Consider the following 13395-nt stretch of genomic DNA (forward strand, 5'->3'; position numbering starts at 1 on the left):
GTAGTACCATCATGCATTTTCTTTCGAGGAAGCTTGAACCAATGTTCCAAATTAAATTGAGTAATTAATTTCATGTTCAAATTAGTTAGAAACGGCGTAATTGTTTTGCTTCTTCATCAACAACAGAAGCTAATTGACGCTGAACGGTCTCGTCAGATAGGAAGCTAACGTCAGAAGCTGCACTATGCGTACAATTCGCTCTCTTGCAAACTCTATTCCGTTTCCGTGCATGAGGTTCGAAGTGTCGAGAAAAGGTTCGCTCCGATCCGGCCCCTTTGCAGGCGTACAGACAATTTGCAGAGCGATTTCACAGGCTCCCCCATCGTCGGTTGGTGCGCGCAGCGTGTCTGGCGTGCAGCGGCGGCACGACACCAAACTAGCGCGATGCGGGCGCGGGCAGCAGCCGGTCCAGTCGACTTCCCCGACGTGGTCTCCTCCCACCCATACACCCTTCCCCTCCCACACCCACAGAACCCAATTCCCTCCCGCATGCATCACACATCCCACGGTCCCACCGCCGCCGCCGCCACCGCCACCACGCGCCCCACACCCGTATGCAATTATTCGCACCCGGACGCCACCGCCTCCGCCTCCACCACCGCCTGCGCCATGGCCGACTCCTCGGTGGCCGGCGCGCTCGTGCCGTCCGTGCCCAAGCCGGAGCCCGCGCCGTCCGGTGACACCTCCGCGGCAGCCGCGGCGACCACGGCGGCGCTGGCGCTGCCGGAGGAGGCGGGGACGCGCGCGGCGTCGGCGTCGCCGCAGGGGCCGGCTGGCGGCGGCGGAGGGCCCCGCCGATAGGGACCTCCTCTGCCCGATCTGCATGGCCCTCATCAAGGACGCCTTCCTCACCGCCTGCGGCCACAGCTTCTGCTACATGTGCATCGTCACGCATCTCAGTAACAAGAGCGACTGCCCCTGCTGCGGGCACTACCTTACCAAGGCCCAGCTCTACCCCAACTTTCTCCTTGACAAGGTTGGCTGCCTGTTCTACTTGCCTCAGCCCTCAGCTACTCTTTTCTAGAGTTCATGTCATGTGCTACAAACTGCAAGCTGGCATTTGCTGAATGGCATTTATGTGTCGCTCGGTGTGATCGTGGTGTGGCAAAAATAGTAGTTGTTGCATGCAATTCCGAATTCTAGAGTTTCGAGACCCAGTGTGGTTGTGGTGCTGGTGAGGCAAAAACAGTAGGTGTTGCATGCAATTCCCGATTCTAGGTTTTCGAAATGAAATTCCATTCGATGGGACAACACTTGCACTGCCACTTTACTCTGATCTCGATGTGGTTTGTATCGGATGGCGCTGTCATTTGGCTTGTCAATTTCTCGGATTACCCCTTATTTACGCTGCAGTATTAGAAGTTTGGGGTAAGTTCTCTAGTACATGTTTCTCAGTGTCCTTTGACCAGTTGATTTCATCATACATTTCAGTATGTTGTTAGTGACAGACCTTTCAGAATTACTTCCACAACTTCTAGTGCTCCATATCTGTTAGGTAGTACGTAATTACTATGCCGTTCACTGCTATGTGTTCATGAAGCTATGTTAGTATGGTATGCACTTATGCCATTGACTTTTAGCATTACTATACTCAGGCCCTTACTGGAACAAACATAGGTTCTTGTCTATTGTTTATTTAGAACTGATTGCAGATATGACTTGCTAAATTTCTTACATTGCATCCATGTCCTGTATATATAGGTTCTGAAGAAAATATCTGCCCGACAAATCGCAAAAACAGCATCACCGATCGATCAATTTCGATGCGCATTGCAACAGGTCAGTTATTACACTGTGTTACTTTGCTAGTTGCTACTATTTTCAATGATAAACAAACTTCACTCCTGCATTCACCACTTAGCCAAGCGCATTTTAAGTCTCTGCACCAATCTTTTCCCTTGCATCCACTTTTGTGTAGTGACTAAATTCGTATCTAAGTAGACATTGCCGTTCTGTAAAGAGTATAGAACTTAAGTACTTACCTCATAAGTGTTTCTATGAATCAAAACTTCAATATAATGGAAACATCTTGGGAGTTTATTACTTTATTAACATAATTTTCATGCAACTAATCTAAATATTCGTAAAGGTGTTAGTCAAAAGTCAAATTGTTTCACTGCAAGTTTCCCATGGTAATACTTTTCTGAGGCTAAAAAGATGATGTTTCAAGTAGAAGTTTTTAGACTACTTATTTTGGAATACATGGCTCTGTTCCCCTTAGGATTGCAGCTGCTGTCTATGTTCTGTCCTCTTATGATTCACTATTCACATGATAAACCATGCATTATATGGTTGCCTCAGACGGCATCTTTGCATATGTGAATCTAGTAGTAATATAATCGCAAGATCGTAACGTGTAAATCTTGGTGTTTCAGTTAGGTGCTCTTGATATCTGTGTTTACTTGCTGCCTGTTAGTTGTATGACTTCATATTTCCTGTCATAGCTGTTGTAATTTGTGATCCCATTAACAAGCTACTGATGATTTATCATTTATTCTTGAGATAGGGAAATGAAATGGGGATTAAAGAATTAGATAGCCTTATGACTTTGATTGCTGAGAAGAAGCGGCAAATGGAACAACAAGAATCGGAGACGAATATGCAAATATTGTTAGTCTTCTTGCACTGCCTTAGAAAGCAAAAGCTGGAAGAGTTGAATGAGGTTTGTCCTATGTATTTTTATGGTTCTGAATTTCCGATTCCTTCACACAATGCTAACATTTTAATGTTAAGCGACCTTCGTCGATCTTGCTAATCAAATGAAATAAAAGTTTTACTTATTGCATTTCTGTCGCTCTCTTTTTTTCTTATTCTGAAGTCTATTGTTGTTAATCATATTCACATCTTCTCAATAGATTCAAACTGATCTACAGTACATCAAAGAGGATATAAGTGCTGTGGAGAGACATAGGAAAGAATTATATCGCACAAAAGAAAGGTACTCCATGAAGCTGCGCATGCTTTTAGATGAGCCTACTGCACAAAAAATGTGGCCCTCTCCTATAGACAAAGCTAGCTGTCGCTTTCCTCCCAACTCTCGGACACCACTTAGCGCATCATGTCCAGGAAGTTTACAGAATAAGAAGCTTGATTTGAAAGCTCAAGTAAGCCATCAAGGATTTCAAAGGAGAGATGCTCTAACTTCTTCTGACCCTCCTAATCCCCCTATACAATCGGGTAATGTCATTGCTAGGAAGAGGCGAGTTCAAGCACAGGTCAGTTTCTCACTCCATGCATTACTACATTCCTTAAGGCGCAGTGTCCCCCCCACATTACACCTAAAAAGTAGGCCTCTTATGTGTTGCATATATGTTTTGAAAAGTATACAGTACACACATGGCCATTTACTTAACTTTAGTTTTAGATAAAACGGCACTAATCTTATATCATTTTTTTATCTAATTCTATGAGGAACATTGCAGTTCAATGAGCTTCAAGAATACTACCTGCAAAGACGTCGCACCGGAGCACAGGCACGCAGGCAAGAAGAAAGAGATATTGTTGCAATGAATAGAGAAGGCTATCATGGAGGTCTTCAGGATTTCCAGTCTGTGCTAACAACGTTCACTCGATACAGGTGTGGTTATCTCCTGTGATGAGACAATATACTTTGTTGTCTTTGTTCCATTCTCACTGGGCTCATCTTGTTTGTTGTCATGTTTACTTCAGTCGTCTGCGTGTCATTGCGGAACTAAGACATGGAGACTTGTTTCACTCTGCCAACATTGTATCCAGGTGTGTAGTTTGTAGTCCAATGTAAGCAGTTTCTTATCTGTGCTTTAAAATATAACTAGCAGCAGAACCAGTGCAGTTGCATGGATAGATAAATTTGAGTTTTGGTCATCAGAATTTAAATATCTATGCCTGCACTATAAAATATAAATCATTAATGAACCTTTTTATGGTCCTCCAAGAGTTACCACCAATTATAATTTTGGAGGTACCAAAATCAAGGGCCATAAAAGTTTATTATTCGCTCACCTTATAATCTGGGCCTACCTACCAAAATAAGAAGTTAAATCTTTGCATTATTACTCTGGTTAATGTGGGAAAATCAGCTCCATTAAAGCAAAACATGGAAGCAGCCTTTAGGTTTGAACATCAAATTTTATTATACAATACATGTGAAAGTAGGGTTTCATCAAAGTGGAGCACATTGGGGCAGTGGGAGAGATTTATGCAGGCTGGAGAGCAGGAAGACTTGTACTTCATATATTGATTTCATTTTAAGTGCTTTATTATTAAATTATTGTGCTGAAGATGGTAATAGTACAGCATAGTTCCTTTTTGCGTATCTAGTTTGAGGATGCATGATTCAGCACATTTATTTCTAGTTCTATGTGCTTGCCAATCAACTACTTCACCTTTATTTTACAGCAAATAGGGATGGACATTTGATATTTTTGTTATATTGCAGTATTGAATTTGATCGTGATGATGAACTATTTGCTACTGCTGGAGTCTCGAAACGTATTAAAGTCTTCGAATTTTCTACTGTAAGTTTGCTTTGTCAGGGCATGTCCATTCCATAGTTCATTGTAATTGAGATTACTTAAGGTTGATTTGCATCATTACTTAGGTTGTTAATGAACCATCAGATGTGCATTGCCCGGTTGTTGAAATGGCTACCAGATCTAAACTTAGCTGCCTAAGCTTTAACAAGTACTCAAAAAATGTTATTGCAAGCAGTGACTATGAGGGTATAGTAACTGTGTGGGATGTCCAGACCAGTCAGGTATCCACTCTATTCTACAGTTCATTCTGCAACGACTGTATTATAATTCAAACTGAGGTATATGGTCTCTCTGTATTGTGCCATGCTAGAGTGTGATGGAATATGAAGAGCATGAGAAGAGGGCATGGAGTGTTGATTTTTCTCGTACAGACCCTTCAATGCTAGTATCTGGGAGTGACGATTGCAAGGTATTTGGATTTTTTTTTTGTGTGTGAACGTATTTGGAAATTAATATAGTTCAATTCCTGTTCGCTCTTTCCCAAAGTAAGAAAGAAAAGCTTGGTGATTTTTTCTCAAATGTCAAGTACCAAAATCACTTGTTACATTACGACCTGGGTGGGTGGATCTTTCACTTTTATCAGACAACTCACTGCAGAAATGATAGTAGTTTCAGATGGTCACACCGTCACAGTGAATATTAAATTCTCCCCCACCCCCTCCACATTGTCCCCTCTTAGTGCGAATGTGCTATTCAGTCTCATCGATGCATAGGTGGAACCCACTAGAATAGTGGCTTGCAAGTTTTTGTTCTATGCAATGCTTGTCCGATACTAATGGAACCTAGTGCTGTGTATGCCAGGTGAAAGTGTGGTGCACAAAACAAGAAGCAAGCGTGATCAATATTGATATGAAAGCAAATATTTGCTCGGTTAAATATAATCCTGGATCAAACTTCTACGTTGCTGTATGTTGCTTCATTTCTTAGCTTATATTGAATAGTTAATTTGTTTGCTTTTTCCAATAAAAATGTTATTTTGTTTACTTATCAGATACTACAATATTTCAGGTTGGATCTGTTGATCACCATATTCATTACTTTGACTTACGTAATCCAAGTGCGCCTGTCCATATTTTCGGTGGGCACAAGAAAGCAGTATCATATGTGAAATTCTTATCTAACAATGAGCTTGCATCTGCATCAACAGATAGCACATTACGCTTATGGGATGTCAAGGATAATTGTCCGGTATGCTCTTTCTGAGATAATTTTTTTTATTTGATATTCTTGCCTCTTGAGCTTCTGTAGCATAGGAAACTGTGGAGCTATTTTCGTTTAGAAAGTACTCCAAACTATGCAGATAAAAGTGCTTTTATTTCTGTTATGTTCCTGTTTTTTCTCCAGAATAAGCTGTCCACTGCAGTACATAGGACTTCTTCCTTCAATAAATATTGATAAACAATTTTGACGAATATGAACTTCAGCACTTCACATAGAATTCTCTTTCATACTGCACCATTTTTTTTATAGTGCAACTGGCAGTGAATTATATGATTTGGTTCAACATTACATGCCCAGTTTGAAATAGTGCAGCAATAAACATAAAATTTGGATGACCATTTTGTTATAACAACATTGTCTTTTTTCAGGTACGGACGTTCAGAGGGCACAAAAATGAAAAGAACTTCGTTGGGTTGTCTGCGAACAATGAGTATATTGCTTGTGGAAGTGAAACAAATGAGGTTTTTGTTTATCACAAGGTAATCGCAAGGCTTCGGGCCTGGTCTTGTTCCCATGCAGCATGCATTGTTATGATGTGTGATTCAGCTTAATCAATGAGATGGGTTCCTAACTCCGCACTGATTGCAGGCTATCTCAAAACCAGCAGCAAGCCATAGATTTGTATCCTCTGACCTGGATGATGCCGATGATGATCCTGGTTCTTATTTCATTAGTGCTGTCTGCTGGAAGAGTGATAGCCCTACCATGTTAGCTGCTAACAGTCAGGGAACCATAAAAGTTCTTGTACTTGCTCCTTGATGTTATGGAGGGTGTTCAAGAGATTTACAGCCAGCTTGTATATCTTACTGTCCAGTTGTTTCCTTTCGTGCCATTATATTCCCCCAAAAGTGGGAACGGAGGCATTATTGATCTCCGGTTCGGGCATGAAGTTTTGCAGATGGTCAGCTGACGTAGGGTTTTGAGGTATCAGAATGTGCATAATCATGTTTATGTTGTATAGGTGTAAAGCAGCGAAGTTATTGATTACAAGTGTAACACGAGAAATACACATTAGTAAAACTCCAGCCCCTTTGTACAGAGGTTGTGTTTGAACCCAGAAACTTATGTGTGGTTATGCCGGTTGATAATACATGTACCTGATATGAATGATCAAACTGATGCCGCAATCAGCATTTGTTTATTTTTCAGGCTGTTTAAAGTTTCTTCAGTTTTGTGTGTGTGTGTGTGTGGTTCGGGGGGGGGGGGGGGGGGGGGGGGGGGTGGGGGGGGTAATTTTCAAGATTTTCCTTTTTTAAACATTCTGGTGTGTTGTTTTGTTTGAACCTAGAAACTCAGGGAGTGTTTGGTTCTTTAGTCGCTCCTAAAATTCATGTCACATCGAATATTCAGGATGCTAATTAGGAGGACTAAACATGAACTAATTATAAAACTAATTACATAGATGGAAGCTAATTCACTGAGACTAAATCTATTAAGCCTAATTAATTCATCATTAGCACATGTTTACTATAGCATCATATTGTCAAATTGTGGACTAATTAGGCTTAATAGATTCGTCTCGCAAATTAGTCTCCGTCTATGTAATTGGTTTTGTAATTAATCTATATTTAATGCTTCTTATTAGTATCTAAATATTCGATCTGACAGGAATTTTAGGAAGAGCTAAAGAACCAAACAGGGCCTTATGTGGTTATGGCGGTTGATAATACATCTACCTGATATAAATGATCAAACTGATGCCGCAATCAGCATTTGTTTCTTTTCCAGGCATGTTTAAAGTTTCTTCTGTTTTTTTTTTTTTTTGAGGGGGGGGGGGGTAATTTTCAAGATTTTCTTTTAAAAACATTCTGGTTTGTTGCTTCCACTTTGTAAGAGCGCCTGGTTGTTAAAAATATACAGAACATAATTCTGGAAGCAAATACCACGGTTCCAAGTTGTGGGGCAGCAGTTTCCAAGTCTGATGATAGTACGGTATTTGCAATTCCCTGCCTGTGTGCAGACGGAGTATGGCAAGGTTGCATGCCACGGTTTTTTTTTTTTTTTTTTTGAATCAGGCAAAAAGCTTTATTGATTGGATAAGATGGTTACATCGTTTACAAGTAATTGAAGAATAGTATTAGGGGGATCATCCACCCATACAAAAGAATTATTTGCTAACAAAGCTTGCCTTGCTAATTCATGAGCTACTAAATTGCATTCTCTATTGCAATGACTAATAGATATAGCAGCGAAATCCATCCAGTGCTGGCAACATTCATCGTAGATAGGAGCTGCCGCCGTGGCTGAGAAGCCTCCTTCATTCATCGTGGTAATAACTTCCAAACAATCAGCCTCCATTTCCACTCGGTTGCAACCGATCTGCTGAGCTAGCAAGAGGCCATCCCTCAGGGCAAACGCTTCCGCCATGGCCGCATCCACCACATGCGGGATGTAGCTATCAACAAATCCCCCCGCTGCATCTCTGATTACTGCACCCGTGCTCCCTTTGCATGCCACGGTTCTTTCTTCTATACTACTAGACACCAGGACAGCTTCAGTAAGTAAACTGGGGACTAGGGTCGTGTTCTTTTTCTTATTTGGCCAAAAGAGTGTTCTTTTGTTTATGAAAACAAAATAGTACGGTCAGCCGTCAGCGGGTATCCACAGGAGGAAATCTAAAAAGTGCCAACCACTTCCTGTGATTGTTTTGCAGCTCGGACCTGCACCCACAAGTCCGACTGAAGCATCTCAATCACCAATTCACCAGCTGCACTGCCGCACGGGGGGACAGTGAATACGCCGGCTGCCGCGTCGCAGCTTTTGTTCGGGCTGCCGAGTCGCAGGCCGTCCGGCGAGCAAGAGGCTCGTTGGCCCTTCGAGCACCCAACGGTTTCCGCAGGGATCCAGCGAACGTCGCATGCAGATGCAGGGCGCTACGCCGCTACCCGACCCGTCAGTCCGTCACCCGTGCACGCACACAGATGCACTGCACGCCCGGTCGACCGCGCCTGCCCACCCGCCCTGCACATGCCGCCGATGCGGTGGGCGGGCGAGTGGCGACGGGGCCGCGGACACGGCGCGGGACGTGCCGACGCGAGCGCCTTACGTTTATACGGCCGCGCACGGGGAAAGAGGTCACATGTTGGGTGTCGGCTAGTCGACTCCACGGCGCTTCCACCTCTCTTACCTCGATCAGAGTCATCCATGCATGCGCTGTAAACTTCCATGTGGTTAACTGGGCTCGCATGGCCATAGCTTGGCCGCACTGGCGCTAGGTTAGTGTTACGGCCCACGAGCGATGACGTTTCTGAAGAAGGCGTCGACCACAGAAGAAGACGTAGTCTTATCCTTTACCGTTTTATGATCATTGTAATAGCGTATGGCTAGTAGGGCCATCGTGCCAACGGCTGTGTGCCTTATAAGGGGCCACTATTGCTCGTAAGACAATTAAGAAATATTTGCTATTCAGAAATCAGAAGAAAGAGCCGTACTCTGCTCCTTCCTCGTCGGCGATATTCCCTTGTCTCTCACGTCTCCGGCGATCGCCATACGGCGGGGAACTGTCCTTCGATTTGGGTTCCGGAGCACTGTTTCCATGGTAAAATTCATCGATCGAGCCTCAGTTCCTTAGTCAGTGTTGCATCACGCCGTCCTCCAAGCAACATAAGCCTTCGGCGTAGACACAAATCCTGCTTGAACAAATGTCGAGCGGCGCTAACGAGGAGAGGATTCGCTGGGTCAAGTAATGGAGAACTTTGACCAGTTGTATGCTAGGCTGAATGATATGGGTATTATCCAACAGGAAATGAAACAACAGTTGGCTGACACTACTCTGCAGGTGGAACAATGTACTGTTGATCAGTGTTTCATTGCTCAACAGGTCAAGGCCAATGGCCAGGCAGTTGCTCAACTAACTCTTCGTCAGTTCGAGCATGAAGCTGGATCTGCCAGTGAGGAGTCAATGATAGCTGATGATAAGGCCATGTTTGAAAATGTCTTTGCTGCTAAAGGTAAAACCCATACTAAAACAGAGCCAACTCACCATTTCAAAACCCATAGGCATCCACCAAAGCCAGAGACATTACCTCATCATGCTTTACCCAAGATGCTTTTTCCTTCATCTGATGGTTCTCAACCCAAGATCTGGTTGGATAAATGTCAAAATTATTTCAATATTTATCAAATACTTGAGAGTCTGTGGGTGGAAGCAGCTACAATGCACTTGCAGGATAATGCTTCTAAATGGTGGCAGACTTACAAGTTAACTAATCCTTCAGTTACTTGGAAGCAGTTTTATGCTGATATCCAGGAACAGTTTGGCAGTGACGATTACAGGTCAGCCATCAATGAGCTGTTAGACCTCAAGCAAACTGCTACGGTGGAGGAATACACTACCAAGTTCCGGTCATTACAGTATGATGTCACTATACATGGGTCCAGCTATGATCCTTTATTCTTTGTCACTCAGTATGTGCGAGGTCTCAAGGATGAAATTAGGGCTGTAGTGGAACCTCAAGTGCCAACAACTATGGAAAGAGCTATTATCATTGCCAAAATTCAGCAAAAAGTTGTTGACAGAAGCAAGCTTAAGTATCAGCAAAAGCAGCCCAATACAAGAGTCCAGCAGGCTAAACCTGAAGCTAAAGTCCCATCTATCTATGACAATCTTTGGAGGGACAAGCAGTTAAGGGATTACAGAAAGGCTAACAATCTGTGCTTTCACTGTGGTGAGAAATATGAGCCAGGACATGCTGAACAATGTACAAAAAGAAACAAGCCCCAGCTCAATGCCTTGGTAGTTAATGATCTGGACAAGGAAATCAATGAAGATCTCTTGAATGAAATGGCTATTGATGAAATGTTCACTGAAAATTTTGGTCAGCTATCTATCAATGCTATGGCAAGCACTGAAGATGCTAATTCCATGAAATTGTAAGCAACAGTGAAGAACAAAACTATGCTTATTTTGGTAGACACTGGCAGCAGTCATAGCTTTGTGAGTTCCCAATTTGTCAATCTCACCAACCTGCCCACTGTCCCAATGAAGCAGCAAAAGATCAAGTTAGCAAATGGCAATTGGATGTCCACAGAGCACCAAGTGAAAGATTTGCAGTGGTACATTCAGGGACATACCTTTACCAATGACATGATAGTGATGGACAGACTACCCTATGATGCTATTTTCGGATTTGACTAGCTTCAAACCTTCAGTCCCATGCAGTGTGATTGGGTGGCTAAGACACTGTAGTTTCACCATCAAGGGAAGCTTATTACTCTCCAAGGTTTACAGCCCACTCAACTGTCTCTGAACTGTATCTCTGCTAAACAAATGGTCAAATCCATTCAAGGAAATGATATATGGGCTTATGTCATAGTGGACAACCCTACTTCTGATCCTTCCAGTACACAGTCTGTCCCTCACCCACCAGAAGATATACAGGATCTACTACTTCAGTATGCTGATATCTTTCAGGACCCAAAATAGCTACCACCACATAGAGCCTATGACCGTGCTATTTCATTGTATCCAGATGCTGTTCCAGTTAATGCAAGACCCTATCACTATTCTCCCCAACACAAGACTAAGATTGAGAATCAAGTCAAGCAACTGTTGGAAGCTGGACTAATCACTAACAGTCACAGCCCCTTTGCTTCACCTGTGCTGTTAGTGAAGAAAAAGGATGGCAATTGGAGATTTTGTGTGGATTACAGAAAGTTAAATGCTATGACAGTGAAGAATAGATTTTCTATGCCAATTATGGAGGAGATCTTGGATGAACTAGCTAGTTCCAAATTCTTCACAAATTGGGACATGAGATCTGGATATCATCAGATCAGGATGCTCCCCAATGATGAGTACAAAACTGCTTTTAAAACCCATCAAGGTCACTATCAGTTCAGGGTCTTGCCATTTGGCCTCACAAATGCCCCAGCAACATTTCAATGTATTATGAACCAACTCCCTCCAACCCTTTCTATGGAAATTTGTATTGGTTTTTCTGGATGACATACTTATTTACAGTGCCACCAGAGGATCACCTTCAGCATATCCAACAAGTGTTTGAAACACTTAGGGCCAATCAGTGTTATCTCAAAGAATCAAAGTGTATATTTGCTCAACCAAGTTTGGAGTACCTTGGAAACATTATTTCAGATGCAGGAGTAGCCATTGATCCAGACAAAACCAAGGATATGATCCACTGGCCCACCCCCACTAATATGACTAAATTGAGAGCATTTTTGGGGTTAACTGGGCACTACAGAAAGTTTGTGAAAAATTATGGAATCATTGCCAAGCCATTGACAAATGTCCTGAGGCTCAAGCAATTTCAATGGATTGCTCAAGCACAAGAGGCTTTTGACAACCTCAAAGTTGCCATGACAACAACACCTATCCTGGCATTGCCAGATTTCCAGAAACAGTTTTCCAGAAACAGTTTCAGGTAGAGACTGATGCTTGTGCAGAGGGGATTGGGGCTGTCCTGATGCAGCAGGGGCAATCAATAGCCTACCTCAGCAAAGCCTTGGGAGAAAAGCATAATGTCAGTGCAGAAAGTGACCAACACGTAAATATTTGTAGTTTTGCTGTACGTTATGATCGAATGTGGCCTAGCACTCAATGACACAGGGTTTATACCGGTTCAGGCAACGTGCCCTACGTCCACTTTGAGTCGGTCGGTGACTTTATTCCTGAGCCTAGGTGCTTGAAGTTTGCAGTGAGGTTACAAACGAGAAGGAGAAAGATAGAGGGTACAAGAGGTCCGATCGAACTTTGGACTGAAGGGCCGAGAGTGACGGGAGCCCCGCTACGTGCTAAGTGTTCGAGTGTGTGCTTGGTATAGCTTTAGAGTGTCTAAAGTTACAACGGGTGAATCAATGTAAGTGAACTGATCGATCTCTCTTTGTTTGGGAGATAGCGCATCCCCTTTTATAGATGAAGGGGATGGCTTTACAAGTGAGAGGGAGAGAGTGCGTATGTTACTAAGTCTTGTTGCCCACGCCGGCGGGTACAAGATGATGGTAGGCGCCCACAATACTGTTTAATGTCTGATGCACGTGGGAGGTTACGTCGTCTTCTTCCGGCATAGCAGATGTCGGTGGCTGCTATACTGTTGATGCCCAGAGGCATGCGAGGGGTTTTTACCGCGTTCGTCTGGTAAGGTAAATGTCGGCGCCCACAATACTGTTGATGCCAAGAGACATGTGGGGGGAGCCTTACCGTGTTTGTCTGGTATGGGAGTTGATGGCACCCACAACACTGTTATGGAAAATGTCAGCGCCTACAACACTGCTTGGGTTCTGTCGTGCCAGGAGGGTAGCATGGTACTGTCTGGCAGGTGCACAGGGTACGGTCCCTGGTGTTGCGGTTTGACTTGTGCACCCTGCCCTACTTTCTCCGTCCGTTTCCTGGTCCTTACCGAGCGGGCGTCCCCAGTCGGTTGGTCCTAGTCGGTTCTGATTGCGCCAGTCGGAGAGGAGCTGTAAGCAGGGGTTCAGCGTTTTCCCGGTCGGAGAAGCGGGTCGGAGTCGGAAGTGGTATTTTGGCCAGGCCTTCCGGTTGGAGAGGCCGTCCGGAGGCAGGCTGGAGACCAAAGCGAGAGCTCCGGTCGGAGAGGCGGGCCGGAGTCGGAAGCGGACGCCGTTCCTCCTCGGCCAGGCCTTCCGGTCGGAGATTGGATCGCCCTTCTGGCCTGTCGTTTATGTAACACCCCGGTGTTAC

At 43.9% G+C, this 13395-nt stretch overlaps 1 pseudogene; it reads left to right on the top strand.

Annotated features, from left to right (window-relative positions):
• Positions 1-369: 369 nt before the first annotated feature.
• On the top strand, positions 370-6876 carry LOC136467839 (E3 ubiquitin-protein ligase COP1-like; annotated as a pseudogene).
• Positions 6877-13395: the final 6519 nt, after the last annotated feature.

This window comes from Miscanthus floridulus, chromosome 7 (assembly GCF_019320115.1).
Source record: "Miscanthus floridulus cultivar M001 chromosome 7, ASM1932011v1, whole genome shotgun sequence".
NCBI classification, from domain to species: Eukaryota; Viridiplantae; Streptophyta; class Magnoliopsida; order Poales; family Poaceae; genus Miscanthus; species Miscanthus floridulus.